Source organism: Lycium barbarum, chromosome 11, assembly GCF_019175385.1.
Source record: "Lycium barbarum isolate Lr01 chromosome 11, ASM1917538v2, whole genome shotgun sequence".
Classification (NCBI taxonomy): Eukaryota; Viridiplantae; Streptophyta; class Magnoliopsida; order Solanales; family Solanaceae; genus Lycium; species Lycium barbarum.
The window spans coordinates 31,688,279-31,703,823 of record NC_083347.1 but is presented as its reverse complement, the minus strand read 5'-3'; the positions used below and the strand labels follow the sequence as shown (position 1 = coordinate 31,703,823).

The 15,545-nt window shown below is 37.2% G+C and overlaps 1 protein-coding gene and 1 non-coding gene across 3 annotated transcripts in view; both read right to left on the bottom strand.

Annotated features, from left to right (window-relative positions):
• Window positions 1-1,375: 1,375 nt before the first annotated feature.
• The window catches only part of LOC132618950 (BI1-like protein), a 36,079-nt gene continuing 21,909 nt past the window's right edge, over window positions 1,376-15,545 (bottom strand). The window contains exons 4-6 of one of the 2 annotated variants that reach the window (XR_009574401.1): window positions 2,836-2,967; window positions 1,817-1,864; window positions 1,376-1,747 (exon numbers count right to left, since the gene is read on the bottom strand). The gene's annotated coding sequence lies outside the window, so the exon portion shown is untranslated. The remainder of the gene's footprint in view (window positions 1,748-1,816; window positions 1,865-2,835; window positions 2,968-15,545) is intronic. The other variant, XR_009574402.1, reaches the window with a different exon arrangement.
• Window positions 6,862-6,966, bottom strand: LOC132620650 (small nucleolar RNA R71). Its single transcript, XR_009575087.1, has one exon. It is a non-coding gene; the product is annotated as a small nucleolar RNA R71 (small nucleolar RNA).

Sequence of the window (15,545 nt, the reverse complement as noted above, 5' to 3'; positions counted from 1 at the left end):
TAAGTCCGGATTAATATCAACATATAAACAGACTATCCATTAAACCAAACTAATCTAACTAATCAGCCTGTTTTAAACCTACATAGCAATAAAAAACAGAGAAAACAGAAAATAAAAGGAAAAGGGGAAATTACCTGCTTCGGGTGCAGCGAAGTGAGGCTTCGAGTTTTCGATCCACCTCGAACACTATCAAATCCGAGCTTGCGATACTCGGATTCACAGCAATAACAAGGCAAACAAATATAAATTGGGATCTAGTATTTTGACCCGATTAAAATGAGATTACGATTTGCTAAAGAAATTGATTTTTTATGGAGATTTTGAGGCGGCTGATGAACTAGTATTGCTTAGGTGATTTTTCCACTGAAAAAAAAACTTGTTTCTTGCTTTAGGGGGTTTTGGGGTTCAAGAACTTGTTTTCGTAAACGGATTCTAGCCTTTCTTTTTTGTCCCCTTTCAAACGATTCATCTCCCCCTATTTATAGGGTTTTGTGTTGAATAAAAGAAAGAGGGCAGGAGCGGAAGAGAGAGAGAGGAGCGGGGGACAGGAGGAGGTGGAGGCGACAGTGGCGTGGGGGGACAGGAGAAGGTGGAGGCGTGGGAGTTGCGTGGAAGAGAGAAGGGAGAGAAAGAGGAAAGGAGAGGAGAAAGAGAAAGGGGGGGTGGCGGCTTGCAGGAGAAAAAATGAAGGAAACCCTAATGGGTTTCCTTTGTTAAGTGGAAGGCGCGGGTCGGGTAGGTTTAGGCGATGGGCTGGGTGAATTAAAATGTGGGCTTGGAATAAAATGTGGACTGGTCTGAAAATTGGGTTGGGGTGAATTAAAATGGGTAATGAATGGCCTATGAAAATTGTTTTGGGTTAATCCAAAAATATTGGGGGTGAATTGGGCTCGTATTGGAATTAATAATAATAATAATAATAGCTAGTAACTGTAATAGAATAATGAAACGTCGGTATTGATAAGAGGCTAATAATTATAGTAAAATATAAGTATTTTTTAATTTTTCAAAAAATATTAGAAGCGCGAATAGGTATTTCGGAGGAGAGGCGGGCCAAAATTGGGTGTCAACAGTAACAAAAAATTTAGATACCTGAAACAACATGCCAAAAAACACATATGATTGACAAAAAACAGTGAACACAATCAAGTAAAAAATGGGTCAACCAAAAATATATACAAATATACAACAAAACAGTGATTGACAATGAAAAAATATAATGTAATTCAACAATAAATATATATATATGAATATACTGAAAATATAATGACATATATTGACTAAATATGTAAATTACAGATCTGTAATAACTGTCAACAAAATATACACAAATATACTTAAAAAAAATAAAAATTACAGTTATAGTGAAGAACAATAAACACGAACTAACTGAAGAAACATTTGAAAAAAAATAACAATACAAAATATACTTAAAATGCACATAAAATATAGATCTGGTTAAGTCACTGATCTGTAATAACTGAACTAAAAAATACAAACGAACTAAATATACTGAAAATACAACATAAATATACCTCTCCATCATCATCCTCATCGACATTATGTTTGGTTTTAGCAATTTTTTTGCCCTTAACATTAACAACATTGTTACCAGCATTTCTCTTCTTTTGTTTCTCCATTTGAGAAACCTTTTTCACTTTTTCTTGTAGTTTACTCTTGGAATCAACATAATCAGCAGAACGCCTAGGATCGTTAATTATTTTTGAACGATTCTCAGCATAAGAGCCTGCAATGGCAGTTTCATGTTGAGAAATTCCCAAAGAAAAATTAGGAATTGAAAATTCGGATTTTATACCTCTAGTCCTCATCGGAGTAGAAGCTTTCTTAGCCATATCACTTGAATCTAACAAAAAACAACCAAGAACAAACAGTGATAATTAATTATTTAGAGTTGCATTGCTGATTCAAACGAAAAAAACAAAACAAAAAAACCCGAAAATATAGGTTAAATACACGGTGAAACGTAAAAATCAATATAGAATCTTACCTTTTTTGGGAATTAGATTTGAATTATGAGTGAAATTAATGAGTAGTTAATTAGAGATCAACAAAGAAGTTGAACTATTGTAAAACTGATTTGAAATTGGAGGAAATTAAGGGATACTGGGCATAATGGTGTGTATTTAGGGGGATAGGAGAGAGGTACGTTTTTTTTTTGCTTAAATTTAGGGGTGCAGGAAGTTATCAGATGAGTGGTGAAAAAGTGATAGCTATAGGAAGAAAATATGTTATATTTTAGATACTAAATATAATTATTGTAAAGTTTAGTTATGTTCCATAAATAGGTAATAATGTTAAGTTATGCCAAGTAAATTTTACAAGAAAAAAAAATCATCTGTGACAGCTTAATGGCCATCTCAACTCTAATACCATGATTGTTTTACTTACCAGTAACAACATCCACTTGGACTAACAAGTAGAATACAAAATTCTGATATTACTTCATTTTTTTTTTTTTACATGTAACATGTAATTCTAATATTGCTCTATTCTATCGATAAGTATTTCTGGATCTGTATAGAATCTTATGAAAATTCCGCCCTAGTACAAAGGAATGTACAACTTTAGGCAGTCCTAATTTTTAACCATTTTGTTTGGTATGAGTTCTTTGTTTATAGAGTTGTTTTATGTAATCTTTCTTTGTTATTGCACTTTCTTTATTGGTCATTGTGTGAATATGTTCGTTCCCTGTTCTTCTTGAATAATTCAAAATCTAGGTCAAAATCAAAATTCTTGATCCAAATTCGTCAAAAATTACACCAAAGTAAAAAAAATGCATAAGAAAAAAAACTCAGTTATTTAGGATGAGATTACCTTGAATTAACAAAATTTGAAATAGTGGGTTGGCCCAAAGTTACAGCAGAGAAGGAAGAGGCTTCTGCATGACTGTTTTTTCTTCATTTTCCAGCGGCCACCGGTTATGATCGATCTGCAAATGAAGAAATTCTGAATTTGTACTCATCAGACCAAATAATTGATATGCATGTAAAAATCTAAGAAGAAACTACCCAAGTCCCAACAGAGCAGGAAAATTGTACAGATAACCAAGAAAACAACAGGAAACTAGTAATACCCAGCAAATTTTAGCTCAAAATACCAACACCCATATTCATTGCTCAACAACAATGATTAGCATGAAAGACCCAGTAATCAAATTTGACCAAAAACTCAAATTTTAAAATACATATATGAAACAGAACAAGAAAATAACGAAGAATCAAAAAGCAAAAGGTGCAAGGGAAAAGAAGAGAGAAAAAACTAATAAAAGCTATGTAACCTTCAAGAAGATGATGAATAAATAGGAAGAAGGGGAGATGAGAGGGTATAAAGCTAAATTGTAAATCTATTTTAGAAGGAAAGGCCAGACAATTGGTAGTGACTGCTCAGTTTCACTGTCGAGGGATACGTTAAATTTCACATAAATTTGAAATATCGGAAGTACCCCTGGACGACGAAAGACCCATACTTATTATATAGTACTAGATGGCGTATGCCCGTGCGCCCAACACTTTGGATTATACAGTGTATCTATGTGTATGTAGTTGTGTACAATTGTAAAGATTTATGTATTCGATAGTGATAGTATATATACTTTATATTGCTAATAAACATACCTAAATTTGCACTGTCGTTGCATATATATAGATGAACATTAATACATATACACAAATGTTATTTGTCTATTAAGTGAAATTATGTGAGCATGATAAAATAGTGAAAAGTAAAAGGAGTGTAAAAGTGACACGTGGCCAAAAACATAATTAATACCTACCACTTGAAATGACATCATCTGTTGTGATGCAATTTTTATGAGCAGAGGCAAAAAAATGAAAGATAGAATATATTTAATACTAAGCTACAGTAAGATTCTACTTTTAACTAATGAATTATTCAATGGCAAGTGCTTTGAACAAATTGCCCTTGGTCGACGATCCACTTCTTCAACTCATGCTTCTATATAGTTTAGTTTTAAAAAAGGGAATTTGTCTATTACAAATTAAAAATTAAAAAAATGGAAGAATTTCACGAATTGTCCTTCAAATGGGCTGATATTTAATTTTTGCCTTTAGCAATTAATTTTAGGAATAATTTCAATAATATACAATCCAGCATAAAATATTATATCCATGTAGTTATATTTTTAATTTACATCTGTATAGCCAACTTTTTTTACAATATTGTTTATACACACGATATACAACATTATACACTTACTGTAAATAATATGTTGATCTTATATAAAAGTGTATAATAATGTATAAAAGGGTCATTTTGGGTAAATATTTTTCCAAATAGACATAGGATGTTATTTTTCCTAAATCTTATGCCGAGTGGCCATAAGTTTTTAATGGTGCGGAACATAACTTGTGAGATATTATGATGCAGAAATATAAATTTATACCCCACAATTTGTTTTTAGGGACAAAAATTAAACAACAACACAAAATAAGGGCCTAAGTGACAATGAGCCTAAAAAATGTGGAGAAAGTTTTGGTAGGACCCACAACACAAGGTTGACGACCAAACCACTTGTTAACTCGTGCTTCTATAATAGTTAAAATAAGAAAAAAAATATTTAATTATCTCATCATCAATGAAATCATTGAATTTCACCACTAATAGCAAAATGATTGAGCTTTTTACCTAAATATATGAAAATAATTCATATTTACCAAAACCAGTAACGCTATTTCACTTTCAAAATATAGCAACATAATCTTTACAAAATATATATAACCTCTAACAAATCTCACAAAATTAGAGTTTTGGAGATTTTCTCTTTCTTCTTATCTATTCTTTTGCACACCCTAGCCATCGTTATTTCCATCCCACCCCTACCTCGCTTTCTTCGTCCGTCCCCCCTAATATTTGGCACAAATTTCTAGATTTAGTGTCATTTGCACTTTACTTCTTAGCACTTTAATCGCAGTTTTTAATGTAAATTGTTGTATATAAGCTTATGTTGGTATGCTTGTATGAATAGGTACAACAAGGACCAATGAAGGGCATTTCAAACATTTGTTGATTGATTACGAGGCTGTGCACGTTAGTCGAACGTGGGGAAGGAAGTTCCCGCACTTGAAGGCAGAATCTGATCACTGAAGGGTCTCATGCGCTGGCCATGCGTTGCACAGCCAACGCACAAAAACCTCTCTTTGAATCTCAGATAAGCCATGCGTTGGTCGTGCGTCACGTGAGCAAAACATAATGAAGACCATGCGTCGCACAACCAGCGCACAACAAGCGTCAGTTGTCCTAATTTGATCAGGATTGGGCCAACTTATCTCATATTTTCCCTAGCTTATAAATAGTCGTTTTAAACATTAGAAAGCGGCGGAGATGATTTTTGAGACTTGTGAAACTCTTTCTAGGTTTTATTCCTCTTCTCTTATTTTTCTTTTCATTGAAACCCTATGTTATTCATGAATTCTAGCTTCCATTCTCGAATCATGTGTAACTAAACACCTTAATTCTGGGGTTGTGATTTAGCCATGAATATTGACGTTTGACAACTGTTTTCATCTTAGTAGCTTGTTCGTATGCAATTGTTTCTTTACTTCTGTGCTTAATTGCTTGATTGTCCGTGCAATAGTTGAGTTCTATTTACTAATCAATATACGTGCTTGGGAAAGACGTTGTTAGTTTAGAGAAGTAGTAAAGAGATTGTGATTTGATTATCCCTATAGTTGTGCTAGGATTTGTGACTAGGATAGGAATATACTTAGTTACCGCAATCAATTACATACTGTGCTTTTATTGCGTTCTTGATAAGTCAATACCATAGGAATATAAGAGGCGAATTATCTTGGATTGGCGAGTAGTGGTTCGGAAGAATACTACTAGATTAATAATCTGGTTAATTAGCAGTTGTGAACAAAGTTACTAAGGTAGGATGCTTGAATGACTCAATAGGATTGGTGAACCAACCACAGCCCTGGAATATTTCTAAAATCTTGATAAAAGCAACTCTCAAAGACGTTCGTAGTACAATTCTAGTTGACATTGTTATTTATTTAGTTTTCAGCATTAAGTTACAAAACAAACAAAGCTTTTAGTCATTACTTGCATAATTAGTAGCAATAGTTTGTTTTCGTGAAAGTATTGGTCATAAGTCTCTGTGGGTTCGACAGCCGATTTCATAGAATCGCTACGTTACTTGTACGACCACGTACACGCAACAAGTTTTTGGCGCCATTGCCGAGGACTTAAAAATCAATTATTTTTACCAGAGTAAATTGTATTGCTTTATTTATCCAAGTATTAACGTCTTGATCTTAGCTGCTACTTGATTGCAGGTACTTTAATTGAATGTGAAGGACTGCGAGTCAAAAAAATCTTGAGGAATTTGATCCTGAGCCTGAATGTATTTTCAACCGGCGCAGAAGAGACTTGAACTTATTGCAGAATCCGCAGGCTTTAGCCGAATTACCTGTGGTCATGGCTAATAATCCACCAACAAAAGTGTGAGAGGTTGCAGTGCCTCGCGTGGCAAATGTAACTTCAAGCATTGTCAAGCCCACCATCAAAGGGCACTTTGACCTAAAGCATCCTATGATTCAGCTACTTCACTCTAGTGGGCAATTCACGGGAATGTCACACGAGGATCCTCAGCAAAAGATCCATACTTTTTTGCAGATTGTACATACTTTTTTGCAGATTGTTGAAACTTTTGCTACTGGAAGGGTCACTAAAGAGTTTGTGTGGCTGACACTATTCCCCCTTTCTCTGTTGGGGAATGCAAGTAACTGGTTATTAGCGGAGCCCTCAAATTCTATCATTGTATGGGATGATTTGGCGACGAAATTCTTGACAAAGTTCTTTCCACCAGCAAAGACAGCTAGACTCCAAAGAGAGATCATGTCATTGAGGTAGAAAAATGGGGACAATTTGTATCAAGCGTGGGAGAGTTTCAAAGGTCTTCTCAGAGATTGTCCTCACCACCATCAGACGAATGAAGTTTTGGCACACACATTTATTGAGAGTTTAGATGCCCAACATAAGTCATCACTAGATACTGCCGCAGGAGGGCAGGCTCTTGATCTGAGCTATGAAGAATTATTCACATTATTGAACAGGTTTACTCAGAGTACTTCAGACTGGTAGGATGACACAACTAGCAGTTTAGTTAGGAAGGCACTGGGTTTTTCTAAAGTGGATAATTTTACAACACTATCAGCACAAATTGATGCCATGCGCACTGAAATTAAGAAGTTACCTGCTGCGCAAGCTCAACCACAGGTGTATGTAGTGCAACAAGCCATCATCTTTTATGAAGTTTGTGGGGAAGGTCACACCAGTGATGTATGCCCTGCAAATCTCGCATCCATATACTTTGAGAGTAATGCATGCAAGGGGCAAGGAAACAACAATCAATATGGGAATTCTTACAACCCAAATTGGAGGAATCACCTGAATTTCAGGTAGAGCGACAATCAAGGAAATCAGAAACAAAACTATCAGCAAGCACCTGTTCCTCAAGCCCCCGCGAATAATATTGAGGAGATGATGAACAAGATGGTGAGTGATATGCAAAAGATGATGAAAGACCAGCAAAAGTTGATAGTAGGTAATCAGAATCGTGATTTGGCAGTGCGAAATTTAGAAAGGCAGATGGGTCAGATAGCTGGTGTACAAAACACTAGACCGCCTGGAGGACTTCCAAGTTATACGGATGTGAATCCCAAGCCTTGTAATGCTGTGACTCTTCGGAATGGGAGAGAACTAGAGGAAGTGGCTCAAAAAAAAATCAGTCGAGTAGAAGCTGAAAAAGGGAATATTGCCGAGGAGAGGATTGAAAGAGAGAGGGTAGTCGAGAAACCACTGGTAAAGCAGCCACAGCCCGTGGTTGCAAAGCCACCACCTCCATTCCCTCAATGTTTAGCAAGACAGAAAGAAGAGGCTACTTACAAGAAGTTTATTGATTTGCCCAAAGCAGGTACATGTGAACGTCCCGTTGGTTGATATGCTACAGAGTATTCCAAAGTATGCTAAGTACATCAAAGATATTATTGCAAACAATAGTCGATTCACAGAGTATGCCACGGTTGCACTTATTGAGGAGTGCAATTCTCGTATTCAAAACAGGTTACCCACAAAATTGAAGGTCCAGGAAGTTTCACGATTGAGATTTCTATTAGGAAGCAGGTTGTTGCTCGAGCACTATGTGATTTGGGTGTAAGCATAAATTTTCAGGAAGCTCGGTTTGGAGTTCCCAGACTAACCACTATAGTTCTTCAGCTGGCAGATAGATCCTTGGTGAGACCCGAAGGCATTATTGAAAATTTATTGGTAGAAGTAGGGTCGTTGATAATTCCTGCAGACTTCGTGATTTTGGACTTCGAGCCAGATTCGAAAGTCCCATTTATTTTGGGGCGTCCATTCTTGGCCACTGGAAGAGCACTTATCGATGTAGCTACTGGGCAACTCACCATGAGAGTAAATGATAAAGTTGAAGTCTTCAATGTGTACAAGGCTCTGAAGATGCCTGCAGTCTATGAGAAGTTGTCAGCCATTACTGTGCTGAATGATGTTACCCGAAGGCCACTCATCACTTTTCATGATCCATTGGAAAGAGCCCTAGTGGGTGATGATATTTTTGGTAATTCAGAGGCATTTGAGATGGTGCAGATTCTGGATACGATGAGCATTTATATTCGTGAAGGCGAGTTTAAGCCCTTAGACAGAAAAATAGGAGTAACTCCGAAGTTTGAGTTGAAGCCCCTGCCTGCACATCTTAAATATGCATTCTTAGGCGAGGGTAATACCTTGCAGTGATATTAGCAGCAGAGTTGACCGACGAAGAGGTTAGTGTTTGTCTGGAAGTGTTGAAGTCTCACAAAAGGACATTGGGGTGGCAGATATCTGATATTCAGGGAATTAGCCTCGCGCTATGCATGCACAAGATACTCATGGATGATGATCATAAGCCTAGCACACAGCATCAACAGAGACTGAATCCTATGATGAAGGAGGTTGTCAAGAAAGAGGTAATCAAGTGTTTAGATTCCGGCATTATTTTTCCTATTTCGGATAGCAAGTGGGTGAGTCCGATGCAATGTGTCCCGAAGAAAGGAGGGATGACAGTTGTGACAAATGACAAAAACAAGCTTATTCCTACTAGAATATTTGATCCCTGTTTACTCCTTAGGCACTTTTAATTGCTAATTAATGGAATCGGAGTTGGGATGTGAAATTAAGGGAGGGTTTGTTGAATGAAGTTTAAATGAAGTCAATTGGTGTACTTGAATGTTTTTGAGTGCTATTTCCAAAATATATCTTACCCGTCCCTAGTCACTATTTTCAAAATATATCCTACCCGTCCCTTAGCCAACGTTGCAACCATACAAGTCCTAAGTGATCCTAAATTCATCTCATTCTAATTTGGGCAACGGTTACACTAAGGGCAAGCCTATGGTTTGTCATGTTTGAGCATTGGATATTCTTTGTGAGAGTGAGCGATATTTTTTGCATCTTATGTCCGTTGAAATAACGTCATTGACTTTGTGTGAAATATGGACAACTCTCTTTTGGGTGAGGGCACATAATCAATAGGAGATGGGTGAAGTATTACTACTCGGTAAAGTAGCATACTCATTGTGTTTTGAATGGTTTCTGGAGTCATATGCTTATTTTTAAATGGATCGTTTCTTGAGAGGTATGGTTGCTAACATTTTGAAATGTGAGAAAATGGTTGTTTTGAAGCAGTTGGCATAACTTATGAGAGAATTGGCTCAATGTGTGTGTTTTAATGCTATTTCGAAACTGTCATATCCGTCGAATCTTGATGTAGACCTGTTTGAGTGGCATGACTGTGTAAAGTACTAGGGAATGTTTGATAAGTGGTTGCTCGAGGGCGAGCAAAGTCTAAGTGGGGAGTGTTGATATTTGCCCCCCCCCCCCCCCCCCCCCACCCACCTCCCTCTACAGCTGCTCCACCACTGTCACGATCACAGAAGTAACTTCTCGCCTATCACAAATCAAGACCTCTCATGATCTTGCCATTGGCATCGAACTTAGAATCACAGTGGTGTCTCATATACAGTAGAGCTTCTCTTGTATCACAAATATTAGCCAATAGACATGTAAATGAAGAATATATGGCCATCTCCCTTGGATCGTAGCTGCTCTCAAGAGTCCCAGACTGTTATGAAAATGATTGTTTTCTTGATTTCTTCTCCCTGATTTACCAATTGATAGACACAGTATATATCACCTGTGTGTCATGCTATATCGTATGTATGTCACGATATGTACAACAATACACATGACATACAATTATGATACACACAAGATACCAGTAATATACACATAACATACAATGATATATCACTTTGTATGTCGATGTACGTCACTTGTATCTCATGTGTATGCTATGTACAATTATACATGACAATGTGACATGCAACCGACATACCATCATTCCACCACCATACCACTATCAGCAACCACCACCAGAAAATTGCCATAACCACCATCATTCCGCCACCATAAGTCAAAAATCATTTCAAGAAGAAGAAGAAGAAGATAATTTCACCGGAGAAAAAATTGTCCACAATCTGATACAAATACTGAATTTCAGCGAAAGAAGAAGCTAACTAAGACTAAGCTAAAGCTAAGAAGAGAAGAAACTAGGGAAAATAAGATAAAGGTTTTGACATTCATCGCCTCTGAAATTGGCAAACTTGATACACATAGGAGAAATAAGACCTAGGGGTCAAAGTATAATAAAAGAAACTTAGGGCAAATAAATTAACTATTTATTGGACTCAAATGGAAAACTAGTAACTGATAGGCAAATAACCAACTCAACTCCCATGTACACTTCCGGAAACATAGAGTACTACTTTCCACAGTCGCATTATTTCTAACTCGTATCAGTACCCCCCAGTAAACAACACCCTTGTCCTCAAGGGTGAGGAACTTAATCCGTCCAGGATCAAATGGAATTAGTAGAAGCAGCATTTCAGACCCTTCACCATCAGTGACCATACTTTCACATTCCCATGTGCTGAGTGAGGGAGGAGAATTAATAGCAAAGCACTGCATTTCATGATTTATAACTAAAATAAATAGTCTGGTGGAGTTATCCAAGAAATGAGACTTTATCTGCCAGACTTGTGACAGAGGATAACTCTGGCCCCTAGTTCTACACTTTGTATTCACCGACTCAAAATGCAAATAAGTCTCTCCTGTAGCTATGTTCTGATTCAGAATTTTAAATTGTCCAATTTGCTGCTCAATCTCCTTTTTGTTAATTCCACGTACCATCATTTAAACTTCTAATGCAAGGAAGTTGTAGATTAAAACACCAAGAACGTTAGAACATCCATGTTCTTCAAGTTTTTCAAATGAAGCTAATCACGAGGATATTCTCATTACTGCTCATACCACATTTCAGCATCCTGTGAATTTTGTTGTCAAGGTTGGTACTTGGTACGATCATCAGAGCTAATACCTGGGTTGAGAAGGGTAGTCTCAAACTGCAAGAAAAACAAGTCCTTCACAGAGCTCAAATCAAAATCTGAGATCTTGATTCCCAAATCACTGCTGCTTAGGATAGCTTTGTACACTCTTCCTGAAGCTCCATTCCTTAAATCAACGTGGATGTGGATTTAGTTCTCGTTAAAGTGGATCTCAATGTCGACTCAATTGGAAGCCATAAATTTAATTCATCTCCAAAGTATGTTGTGGATTCAACTTTCGAAACAGGGGTTACAAGTGTAAACTTCCCCAACCCTGTCTTACTTACACATATATTTCTTTATTGCTAACAATTGTTTTTAGCTGGTGGCTTTTGACAATATCGAAGTTGGCATCACACATCAACTCGTGGAACTATTTCTTCGGCAGCGAACTGGGGCAATTTGTCGGGAAAGATGATCAGACTTCCCGACACGGGTCAAAGATCTACCTCGAACAGTCGTCTCTAATCACAAATATTCTTTTTGCATTCCAGCAATTCAATATAACTTCCATATATTGTTAGCTTCTGCAACATGCAAACGAGCGATAATAAGGACGTGCTCATGGAGATTTCTTGCCATTGCAATCCGACGAACATGCATAGACTGTGTGGTCTTGCACATGAACAAAAGAGAAGTTTGCAAATCACTTCCACATCAAGCCACCCTTGTCCTCAAGGGTAATAAGTGGAAATGAAGAAATAAACACACATGTTTAGAATGGGACCTCATAGAAGTCTCCAACTTTAAGATTCCTTCCTAATATTAGAAGAAGAATATTAGAAGTAATAGTAAGCAACTCTCCTTCTGAAGGAAATTGCTTCAAGTGTTGGTCAACAGAACCATATTGACAAAACTGTGCACCACTACCCTTCCACAGCATCTCAGTGTCAAATAAGGGACAAAGTTTCTCAAGGTATTGGCACGGTAATTTCAACAACCAGACAAGTAAGCACCACTCCTTAATTTTGGCATCACCTATAGATCCAAGAAAATGGGATTTCATATTTGGCCACTTCCAAACTACACTTTCTGCAATCTTCTTTGTCAATTCACTTTGTCTCATTATCTCCACATCCTCCATGGCGGCACCAATGTCACAACCCTCGCTGCTCATAGCACTGTCCCGCCCGCTGTTTACTCCCCTTTTTGCTGCTGTTTCAATGCTTCTTTTGGCAACATCTACAACCAATTGCACAATTTTCTCTAACCTTTCGAAAACCAAGTAAGTTGCATTCAAGTCCATACAACTAGAGTAGCTGGTGATTGTAGAATTAGTAATAGAATAATGGTTTCTTAAGCTTATTTTCATAGCTGGGGCACACATTTGAGAATCCACCCTACTACTACTGAAGAAAGTGCAATCCAAAAGTCTCAACCCTTTTAAACAATTGAGGAAATTAACAAGGTCAAATTTATAGTCACCATTCATCAATTCGCCTTTGTAACTGACACTACAGAGTCCATGACCCTTATACATGACACTAACACGAGCACTGCCATGATTATCACCACTTCTCTTTCGCTTTTTTCTTAATCTAGAAATGAAAGCATTAGTTAATAACTCATACATCAATTTGTAGGAAACATGCATCTCCTCATTGCACATGTGAGTCTCATCAAGCGCAAAGGCTGTTATGGTGTTTCCCTACGAACTCAGGAAAAGAATTTACCTTGACAAACTTGAAGGTTACTCCAGTTTTACGCAATACACCATTAACCATAAAAGGATATTGAGTGTCTTTGTGCATTTGATCAGGCCCAATTCTGAAGTTCTGACTATCGGCAAATTCATTCTTTAGAAGTTGACAATGAGCTGGAACAGGGCTTGCATCTGCAGACTCGACAGCCTTTTCGATCAACTCATCATTCTTTTAATCCATGACATTTAACTCAACTTCACTACCCATGTCGTTCTCGAACATATACTTCTTCAAGGGACTGATAGGATCTTTTATGGCATAGTGATTCTTTTCAGCACTCGCAGCAGTCATGGTAGTTGTAGGAACATGAATGGTTCCACTGTCATTTTTGTTTACTACAACAACCATTTCCTCAATCAAGGGGCTGCAATTCTTTTTAGTATCCCTCTTCTCGGTGTCCTAAACATTGAAATAGGTGTCGTAGCCCATATAGTTCTTAGTTTCGTTTGGAATGCTTACAAGAGGACACTGGTCACTTGGCTTCAACATGGGTGGCGTATCTTCATCAACATCAATCCGTTTTGTTGGCGACACAATTACTACAGTAACCTCAGGATAGTGTTGGTTGAATCACAAGCAGTATAAGCCTCGTCATGTACATTTGGCTTTCCAAGTACTGGTTCTGGCTTCTCACTCGCATACTCCCTTTCTCCGCCAATAGACTCATACTTTTCAGTGTCAGTTTCAGTATCCGCAAAACACATGGCCTCATTTTCCAGTTGATCATCAAATGGAGAAGTTAATTGTTTAAAAGGCATCACTACTTCACTAATTGGCATTTCATCAAACATCTGGTGCTCATGAGAGGATTGTTGTTCTTCTTTCGAATTCTGCCAACATCGACGAGATTGCTTAGCCTTTCATCTGTGCAAATGGAAGTGTTGCTGTTGCAATCCATCGAAATCTCCACATCAATCGAAAATCCGGATTGAAGAGAGCTCTCCACGACGGTATCAAAACAAAAGTGTTGCTTGTAGTTTTGGTGGCAATGGGAAAGCGCAGGAACAGTTGTACAATTGAAGTTTGAATACTGGTGGGGATTACATGTCGCGTAAGGCTTCACGTTGGTTTGACTGATGTAAGAGCTGCTTGTATACCCTCCCGTGGTCCAAACATTAGAGGGAACACCACCGAACTCCGATGGCTGATGGAGATAAGGGGCAGGTTGAGAGTTGGCGGCTTCCCAAGATTGATGCGGACTGAAATTAGAAGTATATAGAGGGTAGGTTTGCTGTAATTGTTGTTTGTTCATATCTAGTATAATGAGCCCATATCCTGGTGCAGTAGCTGTAGTGTTCAATACAGCGTTCAACATGTAGCTCGTGGGTCATTATAATAACGGTATGGTGAGAAAAATCTTTTGATGTCCATTACAAACGAGGTCAGAGGATTGATGCTCTAATACTAGGGGTGCTTATTGGGCAGTTCGGTTGGATAATTGTGCTTAATGTTTCGACTTATCGGATATCGGTTTTTAAATACCTCAATTCACTAACCAACCAATAAGATATCGGTTGGTTCGGTGTGAATTTAGCGGTTAACGGTCGGTTAGCAGTCGATTTATCGGTTAATCAATAAAGCATATGAGATTTTTTTTCATTCTATTGCTCGGACTATTGCATCAATACAAAATTATCAAAACACAAAAGGCTCAATATTGATAGTGTATAGGTTGCAAACTCACATTTGACCCTATTTGCTTCACATCGCAAGATTTAAATGGATGTATTACTCATAGTGGGTATTCTTAGGACACATGATTTTAAATGATTGGAAATACGAATTAAATTTTCACTAAAGTATCGTTATTAAATAAACTGTGCAGATTAAGTATGAGATTTTCATACTAAAGTGTGTCAATGTCCATAAGAAAATTTATTTCTTTCAAACAACCAGTAGTAATTGTATCTCGTTCTCATCTTCACCATAGAAAGGGGAAGAAACATCCAAGGAAGGTAAAAATGTTTTGAATGATTCTAGTTGGTAACATGAGATAATAAGAAACAAACACCAGGTAGAAGCAATAAGGAAAATGAGAAACTGCTACCATGTTGCGGGAAGAAAATGAGTTTTAGGCTCAAAGATTAGTATTTCTAATCTTTAGTACTTTATATACACTGAGATTTATTTATAATTTAATTATTCTTAACAGGTTAACGGCTAAACCAATAAGGAAAATGAGAAAACCGTCCCCCGCACCGTTAAACCGTTAACTATAAAATTCCAAACCATTCCCCATCCATTAATCCAATTACCCGATACTAATAAACCTATTTTGCGGTTGGATTATCAGTTGCGGTTCGATTTTCAACAGCCCTATCTGATACCACTTATACAAATGCTTTCATATTCAGATAAT